Source organism: Pinus tabuliformis, chromosome 5_2 (assembly GCF_031772625.1).
Source record: "Pinus tabuliformis cultivar Carrire ecotype Pingquan chromosome 5_2, CPIR1, whole genome shotgun sequence".
Classification (NCBI taxonomy): Eukaryota; Viridiplantae; Streptophyta; class Pinopsida; order Pinales; family Pinaceae; genus Pinus; species Pinus tabuliformis.
Window position 1 is genome coordinate 474,935,917 of NC_142306.1, and position 17,796 is coordinate 474,953,712.

Genomic DNA, 17,796 nt, shown 5'->3' on the forward strand with positions numbered 1-17,796 from the left:
AATGGAAGCACAATGCAAGGAAGTTGTGATCCATATTGACCACCAACTACTCTAGTTTCATGGTTGTACCAAATTGCAATAGACAAAGCATTCCAAGTGAATGAAATTCCTACAACAATTTCAGCACCTAAACATTTATAATAAGGGAAAAATTAACAAGGTAGCATATATGCTACTAGACCACCCATGAATATTTCCAATGTAGACACAATAATGAAGCTTGGACCATTTTCTCATGAAGTTTGTGATGTAGAGTATATGAGGTATGCTGATTTTGGAGGTGCATATTATCAACTAAATAACAAAATAACCATTGAGTTTGAAAGGAATGAATACCATCTTTATGATGTACTATCGTATAAGTTGGGAAAGCTTTGCTTCCCATAGAATGGAAGGATTCGGCTCATGAGAAGTTCATGCTTCGAGAATTGATGGACATTGTAATGTGGAAATTTGTAGTGAATTGATCGAGGTATGTCTATTGGCAAAATGTGCAAGAGCATGTTCTGAATTTATACACAATTGTGTATTATGTAGTACCAACAACTCCAACAATTAAAAAATTGGACTCTAATCCTTTGCTTGTCCCCAGCTAGCCATGGAAATGTATCTCTATGGATTCTATTGGAGGAGGCCAATGACAAGGTGAGGACATGATTATTAAATTGTAGTCATGGAGAGATTGATCAAAATGTGTATGCTTATTCTATGAAAGAAGACCATCAAGGGTCATGGATAGAATGGGTACAAAGATAACACATTGCACAATGTTTCATCTCTAGATAGATGGGTAGGGATAAGAGAAACTATGGTTCCATTGTTGGCAGGTTACAATTGGAAGCATCCAAAGAATCAAAATGAGTCACGAGTTTTTATGTAACATGTTTATAATAGGGCCTTTCATTCTTTCGCCCCAAAAAGACCCCTTTGAAATTTCCTTTAGTTATTTGCAACCATCACCTTTTGATGTCGTATATGAGAAACATTAGGAAGATAAGACTACGAAAATTGATTGAAGAGGTAAGCAAAGAAATTAGGTTCATTGTCTTGGATAGTTGGCATTGTTAGGATGGCAGGTGGCATCAAGTGTGTTGGAATTGATGTCAACTGGGCTGACATTGATGACAATTGGGTTAGGATGGTAGATGCATAATGTGCCTAGCATTGATGTGGTGTGTTTTTTGTTCAGGGGGAGTTGGAGCCTTGGCAAGAGCCAAAGGGGGAGATATAGATTTGAATGATTTTCTTCCTTAGGAGATCAGTTCAGATGCTATTGGAAATGAAATACTTGAATGTTTCTCAAAAAGAGCTTTCCAATGGTACGCTGAAGTCTGAAAAAGGATTCATGGATCAAAAGATATGGCCAATCAAAGTTGCAGACCAAAAGCGTCAAAGTGTAGAAATTTTGAATAATATGACACTTATTCACAGAGATTATCCTGATTATACACTATTGCGGAATGCATGCATAATACATAATCTCTTCTACGTTGATCATCAATTTTGCGGAATTAAAAACAATGAAACATCAATCGCATGCGCACATTAACACAGTGTGTAACCCGGGGAAAACATACAGCTGAAAACCCCACACTATCTATATATTATAATGATTGAGAACATGTAACAATACATAGTAGAATACTCCTCACAAGTACTCAGTACTATCTCCACCTGTTACACCACAAACTAGCTCAGATCTGATGCCTCAAATCTCCTCCACTGTTTGCTTGCCTCCACTGCGCAATCCTGCATGAGAATGGAAGAGAATGGCTGATCCAAACTCATATTTTCCTTGGCTGAACCACGCAATCCTCATTGGCAATTACTCAATCCATGCATGTGCAAATCTCATGCACAACTATAGTCACAACTGACAACTGTCTTGCCCTTTCACTCACCTCTAACACCTGTCTCCACTGAACTGTCCATGCACTGAGTTAACTGATGTATTCTTTAGTTGATTTATGAGTTAATAATTAGTGAATTAATTAATAATTAATTCACATCACTCATCACTAGTGTATTCTGCAGTTAAACTAAATACAACTAGTTCAACCAAGTCAAACTGAACACAACTCCATCAACTCCTCAATCAACTCCACCAAACTCAACCACTTGAGTTCTAACTCAAGTCCATCATGCAATCGCTCAACTGACCCATAAGAAAAACACATTTCCTTCTGACAGCTGCATGTGCCACATCCGTAGCTCTAACTGAAGTGCTCCAAGAGGATAAGATAATGTTTATAGTCCAAATATTATTAAGAGCTAATAATATTCGATTGTTAAATTTTTAGCCTGGCAGTCTAAAAATAGACTCTACCCATATGTCTAAAAATAGAAGTCCATCTATTTTTACCAACATGACCAATCATCCACAAATAGCATCCTGCAACTCATAGACCATGATCCATATGTCTAAAAATAGACATAGTTTAAAAATAGACTTTGCGCCAAAAATAGCCTGCAGGCCCACTTAGTGAAGGGGACTTCTATTCACTAAGCTCCATCATCTTGTTGCATTTTCAACACTCCCTCTCAACAAGATATGGATTATCTGCAACCCTATCCTGCAACTCTGGAATGTTCTGCATGCAACACATTTGCCCCGTCCACTTGCTCCAACAACACTTGGAACAAAAAACACTCCCAACTGACCACTCTGTTGGGCTAGGAACATACTCTGATGCTGAAGCTCTACCTGCTGCTGACAAGTGCTCCCTCTCTAACATCTCCACTACTGCAACATCTCCATGCATCTCGCACCATTGCACACCTCTTTGTGCCACCTAGCACTGTGCAAAACATTTGTGCCTCTCGCATTGCTGCAGCCTGCTAGCTATGCGCTGTCCTGGGATTCCCTACACTGTCGCTCTCTCTGCTGCTCCATCCGCATCTGTCTCTACCCAATCAACCAGTTCCTGCTACTCCACATCGGGGCTCCCGTAGCAAGGTCTCATCCAAGAGGTTGGGTACTGTTATGAAACAAGCTCAAGAAAAGATAGAAAAGTAGATCAACGCCTTAGAATTCAGCCTCTTCGAGGGGGCAACCTCCTTTACATTACATAAATGAACAATTCTTGGATGATACAAATGACAAATCCTCCTTTCTATATATAGGAGTCTAAGGAGTCACAATATAATCCAGCCGACCTAACAATAATAATATAAAGCCACAAAAATAACAATAGAGGGATTTTATGGGCACATTAATAACAATATGGGGGCAATGGGGGCACAACAATATAAATAAGGGGTATAACTACAATAGTAATGGGGTAATCACTAGTATTATAGGAATAAGGGGTATAACTACAATAGTAATGGGGTAATCACTAGTATTATAGGGACCCAACATGCCCCTCTCCTTCAAAAAAGTGTTGTCCTCAACGCTTGAGTAGTTCTGGATACTTCTGCATAAAATTCTCATCCTCCCATGTGGAATCTTCAGCGGATAAGTTCTTCCACTTGATAAGGTACTCTGAAATTGATCGATTTCGTAGCTGTCGAGTTCTTGTTTCTATAACTGCTTCCGGTTCCAATATAATTTTTCCTTCCTCGTCAAGTTCTGGCAATATTGTTTGAACTGGGAGCTTGTCGCCTATAACCTTCTTTAAGCATGAAACATGGAAAACTGGGTGCAATCGAGAAGCTCCAATTTGTATGCCATAGTACCAATATTTTGCAACACCTTGTACGGACCATAATACTTTGGTGATAATTTATTATCCTTCTTAGCTTGCTTGAGGGACATTTGCTTATATGGTTGTAGCCGTAGGAATACCCAATCACCTACATCAAAACTTCTTTCACTGCGATGTTGATCTCCCTGTTGTTTCATTCTATTCTGTGCCAACACAAGGTTATCCTTTAAGAGTTGGAGGACTTGTTGTTGATGTTCGATGTGATGTTCCACTGCCTGAACCTTAGAATTTTCTCTTAAATATGATGTGATGGATGGTGGTTGATACCCATAAAGTGCCATAAATGGGGTCATTTTTGTTGTTGTATGAAAGGAAGTGTTATACCACCATTCAACCAGAGGCAACCATTTGACCCATTGTGTCTGTTTATCAGATACAAAGCAACGAAGATATCCTTCCAAACATTTGTTTACTATCTCAGTTTGCCCATCAGATTGAGGATGATAAGATGAGCTATGAGCTAACTGAGTACCAAGACAAGAAAATAATTCTGTCCAAAAATTTCCAGTGAAAATGGGATCTCTGTCACTTACAATAATCTTTGGGTTTCCATGTAGCTTTTGAATTGTTTCCATAAATGCAGTAGAAACTGTACTGGCTTTAAATGGATGTGATAATGCACAAAAGTGTGCATACTTGGTAAGTCTGTCAACTACCACCATGATGACACTCTTTCCCTCAGACTTGGGTAAACCTGTGATAAAATCCATTGAAACCTCCTCCCAACGTTGGCTTGGAATGGATAAAGGTTGTAATAGACCTGGTGTCTTAATTGTTTCAACTTTATTTTGTTGGCAAACCAAACATTTTGCCACAAACTTTTGAATATCTGATTTAAGGCCATCCCAAAAAAATTCCTTCTTAACCCTGTGGTAAGTTTTTAAAAATCCTGAGTGCCCTCCTAAGGGAGAAGTGTGCAATTCCATAAGAATCTTTTGTTTTAGCTGGGAATTCTTACAGAGGTATAAGCGATCTTTGTACCATAACGAATCATTTTTCCAGCTAAATGTATCAGACGTACTGGAATCTTGTTGTAGCTTTCGAATAAGTGCCCACACTTCTTTGTCATTCTTCCATTCCTCCCTTGCTTCATTTATCCAATCTGGTTGGATAATAGAAATAGCGCACAACAATGCTTCCACATCCTCATCCTTTCTTGAGAGTGCATCTGCCACCACATTTTGCTTCCCTTTTTTGTAGATGATTTCAAAGTCATAACCCAACATCTTTGTGACCCACTTTTGTTGCTCTTCAGAGGATAATCTTTGTTCTAAAAAGTATTTAAGGCTATCATGATCCGTTTTTACCTTGAAGTGTCTTCCCATTAGGTAGGGTCGCCATTTCTTAAGTGCATGGAGTATTGCCAACATTTCCTTCTCATAAATAGCTTTGCTTAAAAACTTTCCCTTGATTGGACGACTTTCAAAAGCAATGGGTCTTTCATCTTGCATTAGAACAGCACCAATTCCATTTCCTGAAGCATCACATTCCACAATAAAGGTTTTTGTGAAGTCTGGTGTAGCTAAGACCGGTGCTTGGCACATTGCCTCTTTAAGATGTTCAAAGGCCTTTGTTGCTTCCGGAGTCCATGAAAATGCATCTTTCTTCAATAATGTTGTTAGAGGTGCTGCTATTCTCCCATAATTCTTAACAAACTTGCGATAATACCCTGTCAACCCAAGAAATCCTCGCAAATGCTTTATGGATGTGGGGATTTTCCATTCCTTAATGGCTTTAATTTTGCTAGGGTCTACCTTAACTCCTTCATGAGATACAATATGACCCAAATATTCCACCTCTTGGACTCCAAAGAAACATTTGGATCTTTTGGCATATAATTGTTTCTCCTCCAATAGTTGTAGCACCCTGTCAACATGTTCAACATGATCCTTCCAAGACTTGCTGTAGATAAGTATATCATCAAAAAATACTAACACAAATTTTCTAAGGAATGGTTTGAAAATTGAATTCATCAAACCTTGAAATGTTGAAGGTGCATTGGTAAGGCCAAAAGGCATGACCAAAAATTCATAATGACCCTCATGAGTTCTAAATGCCGTTTTCGGAATGTCTTCAATCTTCATTCTGATTTGATGATACCCTGAACGAAGATCCAACTTGGTGAAGTAAATTGATCCATGCAATTCATCCAGTAATTCATCAATGACAGGAATGGGGAACTTATCTTTAATAGTGAGCTTGTTGAGCTCCCTATAATCCGGACACATGCACCATGATCCATCCTTCTTGTGCACCAATACTACTGGAGCAGAGAAAGAACTTTGACTCGGTTGAATTATACCAGCCTCTAGCATTTCTGCAACCATACGTTCAATTTCACTTTTTTGGACATAGGGATATCTGTACGGCCTGATGTTTGGAGGAACACTTCCTGGAATCAGATGAATAGCATGATCATGATCACGCATAGGTGGGAGACCTTTGGGAGTCTCAAATACCTTGGAATGATTGTCCAGGACTTTTTGGAGATCTGGAGAAATAGATGATTCCAATGTGGAAACATCTAGCGAACATAATTGTGCAATTACACCCCTTTGCTCCTTTTTTAGAAGCTTTGTCATACCATTAGAGCTGATTATCTTTCCTGGTTTCCCTGCAATACCCCTTAATTCAACTTCCTTTCCTTCCGTAGAAAATTTGATGAAAAGTTCTTGAAAATTAAAAGCTATTGTACCCAAGGATTGTAGCCATTGGACTCCTAGTACAACATCAACACCTCCCATTGGAATGGAAAGCATTGGGCTAGTCAATACATATTCTCCCATGGATAGCTTGATATTATGGCACTTTCCAGAGCAATTTATTGTTCCTCCATTTGCAATCATCACTTGACACTCTGGTGCTGGATATAGGAAGCAATTCAATTCTTTTGCTACCCTACAATGAATAAAATTGTGGGTGCTTCCTGAATCAATCAACACTATTACCTTTTTCTTCTTGATTTGTCCTTCTATCTTGATGGTTTGAGGAGTGGTAATTCCTGCCAATGCATTACAAGATATGGTCGGATTTATTTGTTCTTCATCTAGGCTTTGTTCCTGGAGAATATCCTCTTCTTTTGACCTTTCTTGCTCCTTTTCTTCTTCCTCTTCACAATCTATGTAGAATAATTTCTTCTCAGCACACTTATGACCTTTAGTGTATTTGCTATCACAACTGTAACAAAGCCCTTTTGCTCTTTTTTCTTCCAATTTTTGTGGTGTCAACCTTATAGGTTGTGGAAGACTAGGGGCAACAACACTTCCGTCTTTATAGTTGTGAGTGGTATGCTTCCTGGTTGCCATAATTTTGCTTTCCATTTTTTTTGCTAACCTGAATGCCTTCTCTAATGAATCAGGTTCCCAAAGGCGAACATCATGTTGGATATTATCTTTTAAAGACCCTATGAACACATCAATCCTGCTGCTGTGGAATATCTTTTACCCTTATGTTCAATTTTTGGAACTCCTCAATGTGCTCCATTATTGAACCCTTTTGTTTGAGACTTATCAATTGGCTAAAAAAAGTGTTGCTTTTTGTATCCTCATAATGTGCTATCAATTCTTCCGTAAAAATTGCCCAAGTGATAAATTGTTTACGAGAGCAAAGCCATTGATACCATACAAACTGATTTGGTTCCAAATATAAAGTTGCCATACGTACCTTTTGTGTGTTTTGCACATTATTGAGATCGAAGAACTGCTCCATCTGTAATATCCATGTGGCGGGATCCTTGCCATCAAACTTCCTCATATCGATTTTTGGAATATGGTGGGTCTTTGATCCAACATTAGAGTCTATGGAATCATGATTAACATTTCTTTTGTTCACATCATGAGTTTCCTTTACAACCTTTTCACCATTAGTAAGTATTTCTTGTAGAAAATTTGTCAAATCTGTCTTCAAATCTGCCATGTCTGTCTTCAAATCTGTCTTCAGATCATCCATCTTAGCTTCCATGCCCTTTATCTTAGATTCCACGCCATTTATCTTAGCATCTGTTAGCTTTTGTGAGCGTGACATTTGTTGCACTTGTTCTTGTAATTTTGATATATCATGTAGCATTTCTTCCTCTTCTTCATGAGTCATGCTAGAGCTTTCAGGTTCCTTACTAGGTGTTTGCATTTTCTTTCCTCGGGGCATCAATTACTGATAATAATGCTTTACTATGCCCTTTGAATTCCTTCAAACCAAGCTTATGCAAAAATTAAAAAAAAAACTACACACATTTTTTTACTTTGTAGAAGCCTGATATTGAATCTGATGTATCTCTGTAATTTCGAATCATCCAGTTTTGAAATTGTGACCTGTAGTAGCCTTGTATGTCCTCTTTCTGCCACTAGTCTGATCCAAATTGGATTCTCCAAGAAATAGTTATGCACAATCTCCCGCAGTGACCTGATTATAGACTAGTTCAGTAGAGCGAACTTGTATGAAGTGCCACGTGTCACTGTTTCAACCTTTGACTCTGAAAAATATATAAAAGAAAACTACAGTCCGTCCTCTTTCTGTACCTTCTTACGAAATTTCAATCCGATGCTCAGAAAGAAAGTTATGACGATTTTCCCCAGGTCACCTGTTTTGAGTGTAATTCAGGAGTCTGCAAAAAGACCAACTTCCTTAGATCATATCTCCGAAAATATCACGCGAAAAGCTCTGAAATTCGGACCCAAGGTTCAACGCGATTTCTTCTCAAATGGGTTTTTTTGCGACTTCTGAAACGTCACAGAAAAAAGTTATAGCGAAAATGCCACGATGACTTGTTTGGAGCAGCGAAACCCTAGAATCCAAAGCCTCTGATACCAAATGTTATGAAACAAGCTCAAGAAAAGATAGAAAAGATAGATCAACGCCTTAGAATTTAGCCTCTTCGAGGGGGCAACCTCCTTTACATTACATAAATGAACAATTCTTGGATGATACAAATGACAAATCCTCCTTTCTATATATAGGAGTCTAAGGAATCACAATATAATCCAGCCGACCTAACAATAATAATATAAAGCCACAAAAATAACAATAGAGGGATTCTATGGGCACATTAATAACAATATGAGGGCAATGGGGGCACAACAATATAAATAAGGGGTGTAACTACAATAGTAATGGGGTAATCACTAGTATTATAGGGACCCAACAGGTACCTCAAGGATCCTGCCCCTGCTCCTTGGGATGATCACTCTATATCGCTCCACCTCCTACCTGGAGGTATGGCTGCATGTGATCCCTCTGCGCACTTGGCTCAAAGTTTCCCCCTACTGGAGGTCTCTGCATGAGTAGATGTCTCTACTCGATCTCCTCTCAGCTTCCCTTGTTGTGGCTGCTCCACAACCTCCTGAAGCTGCCGCACCAATCGTGGCTCCTCCCCAATCATCTGAGACTTCTTCTGGCTCTGCATGTTGAGAGGTAATATACGCTCCCTCTCAACCACCAAGTCTCCATCAGTTGCCTCACTGCTTAAGGCTTTGCATGCATCTTGAATCTCAAGAGAATACAGGTTCTTGACCCGTGAACCAATCTGCTTCACCTGTCTAGTGATGATGTGTCCAAGGAAAACCTTTCCCTTACTGAAGACTACATCATAGCCTCTGTCTTCCAGCATCGCGATTGATACCAAGTTTCTCTTCAGTCTTGGTACATACTTGACATTGGTTAAGGTAAGGCGAGCTCCATTCTCCCTCTGAAAAATTACCGTGCCTACACCTGAGACACTATACTTCTCATCATTACCCATCACTATGAGTATCTGGAGATCTTTCTCCTCCAAAGTACTGAACAAACTCTTGTCATCGGTCATGTGGAAAGAAGCTCCACTGTCAAGAAACCAACCACTTCCCACCATGGATGAAACCATGCATGCGAAGAGTGTGAAATCCAACTCAAACTGTGAAGCAAGTGCCTCACCTTCAGATCCTTCCCCGGATCCCTTCTTGGATTTCCTCCGTGGACAATTTGCAGCATAATGGCCCACCTCATGACAACGAAAGCATCGCACTTTCGATTTGTCAACCTTCTTCCCATCATTGGAAGAACTGGATTCAGAAAGAGAACCCTTCTCCTTCCCCTTCTTTGCTTTGGCAGCCAAAGCGCAATTTTCTTCATCAGATGCCTTTGATGAAGATCCGTCCCTGGTATTCCGCCTGATCTCCTCTTGCACAAGATCCAACCAAAGTCTCTCCCATCCTGGCAATTTCTCCCGACCATTGATAGAGTCCTGATAGGAATGCCAACTCTTCGGAAGACCAAGGAGAGCCAAGCTCACCAAGTCCTCATCATCGACAGTCACCCCCACACTTCCCAGCTCATCCCGGCACTGGGTGAACTTCATGAGATACCTGGGCATATTGTCTCCATTCTCACACTTAATGTTTCTGAGTTTATCCTTGAGCGCCAACTTCCTCTGGTCGCTCTTGCTTTGGAATAGATCTGTCAATGCTTTCCACATCAAGTATGGAGAAGCCTTTCCATGCAGGCTGGATACAATGTGATCCTTCACGCCCTCCAACAAAATCCTTCGACACTTTGCTGTCTTTTTTTGCCAAACCACAGCTTCAGCAGCATCGGTAGGTTTTGGGACCTCAGCCTCTATGAAAACCTTCAACCCGTTATCATCTAACAACGCCTCCATCCTGTCTTTCCATGCAATATAATTTGAGCTGCCTTCAAGAGCATACTCCAATCACAATCCATTGAAAGACATTTCAACTTTGACACCAAGAAACACTACTGCAAATTCGAATTCCACCAGCTCAAAACTCAATTGCTTCTGATCTAAAATTCGTGAGAACAAAGTATTTCTCGTACATAGATTGACTGTATGGGCTTTTACCGGACATCTCACCTTCCAAAAGAAGGATGAATCCAGAGGCTACCTGGCTCGATTACAGACTCTGCCTGAAGAAATAAAATGTAAACACTTTTTGAATAATAGAACTGATGATCAACTCTGCTCTGATACCATGTAGAAATTTTGAATAATATGATACTTATTCACAGAGATTATCCTGATTATACACTATTGCGGAATGCATGCATAATACATAACCCCCTCTACGTTGATCATCAATTTTGCGGAATTAAAAACAATGAAACATCAATCTCATGAACACATTAACACAGTATGTAACCTGGGGAAAACATACAGCTGAAAACCCCACACTATCTGTATATTATAATGATTGAGAACATGTAACAATACATAGTACAATACTCCTCAAAAGTACTCAGTACTATCTTCACCTGTTACACACAAACTAGCTCAGATCTGATGCCTCAAATCTCCTCCACTGTATCCCTGCCTCCACTGCACAATCCTGCATGAGAATGGCTGATCCAAACTCATATTTTCCTTGGCTGAACCATGCAATCCTCATTGGCAATTAATCAATCCATGCATGTGCAAATCTCATGCACAACTATAGTCACAACTGACAGCTGTCTTGCCCTTTCACTCACCTCTAACACCTGTCTCCACTGAACTGTCCATGCATTGAGTTAACTGATGTATTCTTTAGTTGCTTTATGAGTTAATAATTAGTGAATTAATTAATAATTAATTCACATCACTCATCACTAGTGTATTCTGCAGTTAGACTAAATACAACTAGTTCAACCAAGTCAAACTAAACACAACTCCATCAACTCCTCAATCAACTCCACCAAACTCAACCACTTGAGTTCTAACTGAAGTCCATCATGCAATAGCTCAACTGACCCATAAGAAAAGCATATTTCCTTCTGGCAGCTGCATGTGCCACATCCGTAGCTCGAATTGAAGTGCTCCAAGAGGATAAGATAATGTTTATAGTCCAAATATTAATAAGAGCTAATAATATTCGACTGTTCTATTTTTAGCCTGGCAGTCTAAAAATAGACTCCGCCCATATGTCTAAAAATAGAAGTCCATCTATTTTTACCAACATGACCAATCATCCACAAATAGCATCCTGCAACTCATAGACCATGATCCATATGTCTAAAAATAGACATAGTCTAAAAATAGACTTTGCGCCAAAAATAGCTTGCGGGCCCACTTAGTGAAGGCGACTTCTTTTCACTAAGATCCATCATCTTGTTGCATTTTCAACACAAAGCCTCAGGTCAAGTTTGGTAATAGTTTTGGTGGTCTATAAAATTGGTGTCAGTTTGGAGTTTCCCAAAAGTTGGCGAATGAGCCTTGCAAAACAATTAGCATCCACATGACATCGTGGGGTAGGCACGTTTCAAAGCTTAGGAGGTATAGTGCAAGTCCCACAGGGAACACGTAACCTTGACGAATAAATCTTGGAAGTTCCCAGTGCAACTGACAGCTAATGTTCCAAGGAGACAACTCTAGGGAGACAGAGATGCATTGGAGGCATTTAATGAATAAATTACTGCCCCGATCTTATAATTTTTTTTATTAAGAAAATCATTGAAAACCCAAAGACTTAGACCCCCTTTGCCTCCACACTAGTGACATGGAATAAGGCCACATGGCGTGCTTTGATTGGACTACAAAGATGAAATGGAGGATAGGTAGAAGCCATGATGGCAAATGACATCTGCAACATAAAGGTATGAGATGATGTCAACATTTGAAAATCTCGGGACACATGGCACCATTCAGAGGATAACACGTGGCATGTGGATTTGGCATTTTCAGGTGGCCAAGTGGCCGAAAATGGATGACACATGGCACCACTCAGGAAGAAACCCATGGAAGTGAGCGTATATGTGGAAAACAAGTCAGTAGAGGTGCATCGTGGATGGAAACATAACCTCGAAGGTATGATCCCGATGATTTCAAATGGGGCTCGAGTTTAAATCTCTGGGGAAATAGAGCAGCAGGACATGATGACAGACATAGTGGCTAGGAAACGTAACCCCAACAATTGATTGGATCGTAATTGCAGAGGTGGACCCCATGGGATGTCACCTTGACGATTCTATCCCATGAATTTTTAGAGGTGCACCATAAGAAATCTCTGGGGAGACGAGACCGGGGTCAGAAAATTCACGACATTTAACGTTTCGTCAAGTGTCAAAAAATGGTCCCTAGGTTTATGTTTTGCGGTGGTTTTCATTTGTTAAGTGACTATAGGCCTCATCGATCTAAAGTATTGATTCAAAATGCTTTTAGGCTATATATAACACTTGAGGGTTTGAACGAGTTGGCAACATATTTGGAAAGGTCCCTCTATATTTCGTTGTGTCCACCAGAGTTGGTAGTGCACTACACTTGGACAATGTGGACATGAACGGGTTGGAAACTGGTTCAGCGCTTGGTCATGGGCCTTGGTCACACGAAGAAAAGGTGCCAAAGAGTTAAAGGCATAAGAGCTTAGAGCACGAGAAATTGTAAGCACCTAAGTGGTTTTTCCTATGGTCTTAGCACCTGGTCATTTAAAGTAAATGACTAAAGGATTAAGGACTTGGAACAGTTTGAATCCAAAAAAGCTATAGTAAATGATGATTTTCCAGAATAAATAAACGAGTCAGAGAGGACCATGATTTGTAGAGTAAATTAATGGAGTCTGGCTCAAACGAAAACAAGTCACACCTAAGTATCCCTGCACGCCATGAAGAATTAAATGAGTAAAATAGCTATGGGAGTAATGGAGATTTGCCAAAAAAAGTTAGTCATGCAGGAGTAGATTTTGAGCTCTTTGAGCCATCCATGATCATAGTGTCTGTAAAAAAGGTCTTAAAGAGCAATAAAGGAGAGCCATGTTGATTAAACAAGATGAATTTAGTAGTGGTTCTCCTTGAGTGTGCAAGTTGGACTGGGTTTCAATTCTCAACATCACAAGACACTATAGACCATTCTTTGATTTAATTTTGCTGCAGTAGCTGAGTAATTGGGTGTAGCAACAGAATGGAAATCCTTACAGGAGTATGCACTCAGGAAGTGTTAAGCACAAAGTGAACCATGCTAAAGGACCACGAACACTAAGAGTGAATGCCAACAAAGACTGCATCGTTCCCTATGTAGTAGAGGAACAAAACTATGGATTGTAGTAGTGCAATGTGGGGGAATGCAACATTGTTGTGTGTTGGACTTGAGTGCAACAAAGAGTTGTGGAGAGCTCTGTGTGTGAGCGGGATGCTGAAGTGTTTGTAGAAATTCCTTGTAGATTCAAACTCCAACTTGTAATATGCTAAAACAATTGACTTGAATTTACTCTACTCATCAACGGAAACAATAAACGATCAATGAAATCACTAAACATAAAAGAGAAATAATTCAATCACACATAACATAATAATTTTCTGGGGGAAGCCACAACTAAAAAACCCTCGCTATCTGTGTATTGCATTAATTAGAAAATATGAGAAGATTACAATGCTTTTCTCAAGCCCGAGCATCCTCTACACTATATCTATCTATCTCACTACCAACCTATGCACAAGCTTCTCTTGACACACCTTTCTCTCACAAGCTCCACGCACAAACTTGTGCTTCCTATTGCTTGGTCTCACCAACTTGTGCTCACCAAAACAATGATTAAACGTGTGCCTTAATTCCTCCTTTTAAAGGCAATTTGAATGATAAAATTAGTGAGTTTTCTAATTAAGGAATGCTTTATTTTAGTTTTTCTTTTGATTGCATGCACCATCTGTTTAATTTAGATGATTTTACAACTGATAGTACACTGTCCTTGAACTCCAATCTCAACTGGGCCTTTCTTTGATCTAACATGCATGAGTTAATTATGAGTGAATATTTAGTTTACTGGTTTATCACTGCAGATTACATCCCACTGCTGCAGGTTACACCCCATTGCTGCAGGTTACACCCAACTATCATAAGTTACACCCCACTGTTGTAGCTTACACCTCACTATTGGATCTACCACTAATTCCTCCATCAGTTGGAACTAGTTTAACTGACTTTAACTTAGTTGGACTAAATTAAATAATTACAACTCAAAAGAACTCAACCTGACCCCTTAAAATTTAGGAACCACTCTATATGACTCTAGATAGACTCCCAACTCAAAGTAACCGAGTCAACTAAGTCAAATTAACTTAGTTAACTATTACAAGTTGTTATGAGAATTAGAATTACATTTTAATTCCTAATTTAATTCAAGGACAAATTAAATTAGGAATTTTCTTGATGCTATTTTTAACATTTCTTCTTGCTATTTTCAACGCCCCCTCTCAACAAGAAAGGAATTCAACTCTATCCCGATCCGATACCTTTGGAATGTTTTTCATGCAACAATTGTCATTGTTGTTGTTGCTACTGCAACCTCTGCAACCCCAAAAAAAACATCCAAACAAAATAAAATGAATCACCTATCTCTGCAACTATCTACTAGGAAAACTGTATTGCTGCTGACTCGTGGCTACTGAGCCTCCTGCTTTGCTGTCAACTTTCTCTGCACTACTCAGTATCTAATTGACATTGATCCTCCTGCTACTGAATATTGTGGCCCCCTCGTAGAAAGGTAATGATCCATGAGGAAAACACACCTCAATGGACCGTGCCCAATTTTCTACACTCATGGGACTATTGCTTCACATCACACCACCTCTCACTTAGAGGTATGGTTGCATGTGCTCCCTCTACCCACTTGGCTCGAAATTCCCCCTACTGAAGGTCTCTGCTTGAGTGGATGTTTCCACTATTCCTCCTATGTGCTTCTCCATTTGTGGTTGCTCCACAAATTCCCGAGGCTGCATGTTGAGAGGTAATTCATGCTCCCTCTCAACCACCAAGTCTCTAACCTTTGCCTTTTTCCTCAAGACTTTGCATGCATGAGCTAAATCTGATCTACTCATGCTGTTGCTACTACTTCCGCATTGTTGCTGCAACTACTGCAATAATGAGTCTGATCTCCCCAAATTCAGAAGTACTAGCTTCCATAGGGTTGCACCCTCTGAAACTAGACTCCCTTTGAGTCTCAATCTCCTTGTGGGTGATCCGAGTTGACTCAGCTCCCGGATTTAACTAAGATCTTTTGCTTTTGTGATGTGATTAGAATTGCAATTAAAATAGCATAAAGGAACATAAATGCATGCTGAAAAGAAGAAGGAACATGACAATCATCAACAACATAAAATAACAAGATGTTGATAATGGAATTCGTCCAGGAGGGACTACGTCTTCGGGCTCCAGTGTCAAGATGGTGTAGGTCGCTGCATTAAGTGCTGCCAGTAGTGATGATGTACATAGGTGGCGATGTCGCTATCATATAAGGAAAATGCCCTCACGCAGGAGTGGTTCCAAGAGATGTTCTGCTGCAGGAACTCTCATTAAAAAATGACTCCTATCAGTATGACCTAAACTCATGCATGATGATAATGAGCATCCCGCCAACATGGCATAAAAGGGATCTCAATGTAAACATACATGGCGACAACATGAGAATCCCATCAACATGACGACAAAGGGCTCTCAAATAAAACATGACGAATCATGACAACAAGTACATCACACAAATGATTCCATGTCACATCAAGAAGGAATCATTAAACAAGTAATAAAACAAGATCCACATCAAACATCAAACAAGGATCTGTGCAGCACAATGCATAGCAAAGAGAAGTACACGAACACACTGCATATACCTCACATCTTGAGGCCATATGAAGAAAAGGATGTCAAACAACTGAAGCTGGCCATACCATCAATCTCGTGGCGTCGAATCTCATGGAATGATTGCTCACACGTTGAACGCTAGCACCTGCACTCCACTTTGAAAAGTGGCCAAAAAATGAAATGAGCAAATGGAAAATCTGAATGCACCATTAGATTTGTGGCGTCGAATAGTGCAAAATCGATTGTCAAATTTCTGAATTTTGAGAAAGTGAAAATCTGGGGCTTAAGGAATCTTTTAGATCCCCTAGATTCCTCAAAGATTCCTTCCTCCATGTCATCTGAAGATATGCTGCTCAGATCAAGAAACTAACTGCGCCATCGGGTTCGTGTCACTGGGAGGTGTAGGATCAATATAAAGTTTGTCCAATTTGGACACTGCAAAAAATTTACCTTCCTGAGAATTTTGCTCAATCATGGTTCTACTTGCCCTTTTTCAGGATCATGGTTCCACCTGCAAAAATTAATTAAAAATTCATGCCTCGATTTCCGTGTGCACTCCTGGTTCCTCCATGCTTTGGGCGCTCTGACAAATGGGTTTATATAATGTTTTTCGGGCGGATAAAACAAGGACAAGGCCGTTTAGTATTGTGGCTAAGTCTACTGCGCTGTTGGCGGTGGTTCCGGGTTCAAATCCCCGTGGAACTATATATTTCTCATTTTAAACAATGTGCGGTTACGTTACATTTATTTTTGGAATACCGCATTAATTTTGGGTGCATAGTTTTGAATGTGGAATTGTGGCATACATATTAAATGGGTGTTTGTTTGTTTGGTGGTTGCGTGTGACATAAATGGAGGTGCGTTTGGTTTATTGGTTGGTATATGTTGCCATACGAGGCCGCCCGGTGGGGGCCGGCTCGTGTGGGCCAGGTCCACCAGAGGTGGCCTGCCCACCCCATAATTAAATGTTTAATATGGTGTTAGTGTGGGTTGGACTGGCTGGGGTCACGACCCGTCAGTTCTTTATATGATGTGGTTGGGTGCGTTTGGGCCAATGGGGGACATGGACGGTTGGAATTTTAATAATCAAATTTTTAATGTAGTTTGGAGTGGTGGGGGTGGTGGCCCACTAGCTCATTTATATATATATATATATATTTTAATTTTATTAATAATAGGCCATTTTTTTTAATGTCTAACATAAGGGTTATTAGACAAATTAAAGAGGCAAAAATTTCGCCCACTTTCGGGAGCTAGGTTTCATGCCTTGGGGTCGGTCAAATTGTAGGACACTTAAACTTGGCCCACAATCCAACTTTGACTGGCTCGTTCGCCCTCATACAAGCTCTGATTGATGAACCGTTCGCCTTGCTGCGATCAGGACGACAAGATCTATGCTTTGGTCCTAGTTCGACAGCATTATGATCACTTTGATTTTCGAGATAAGCCCTCTTTGTCCTGTGTGTCCCTGGAGCCACCTGGATCAATCTTCCCCACTGAGGAGCTTTTGGTCTTCCAAAAGCATAAAAAATAATGTAAAACTTCTTTGTACCTTGTCTG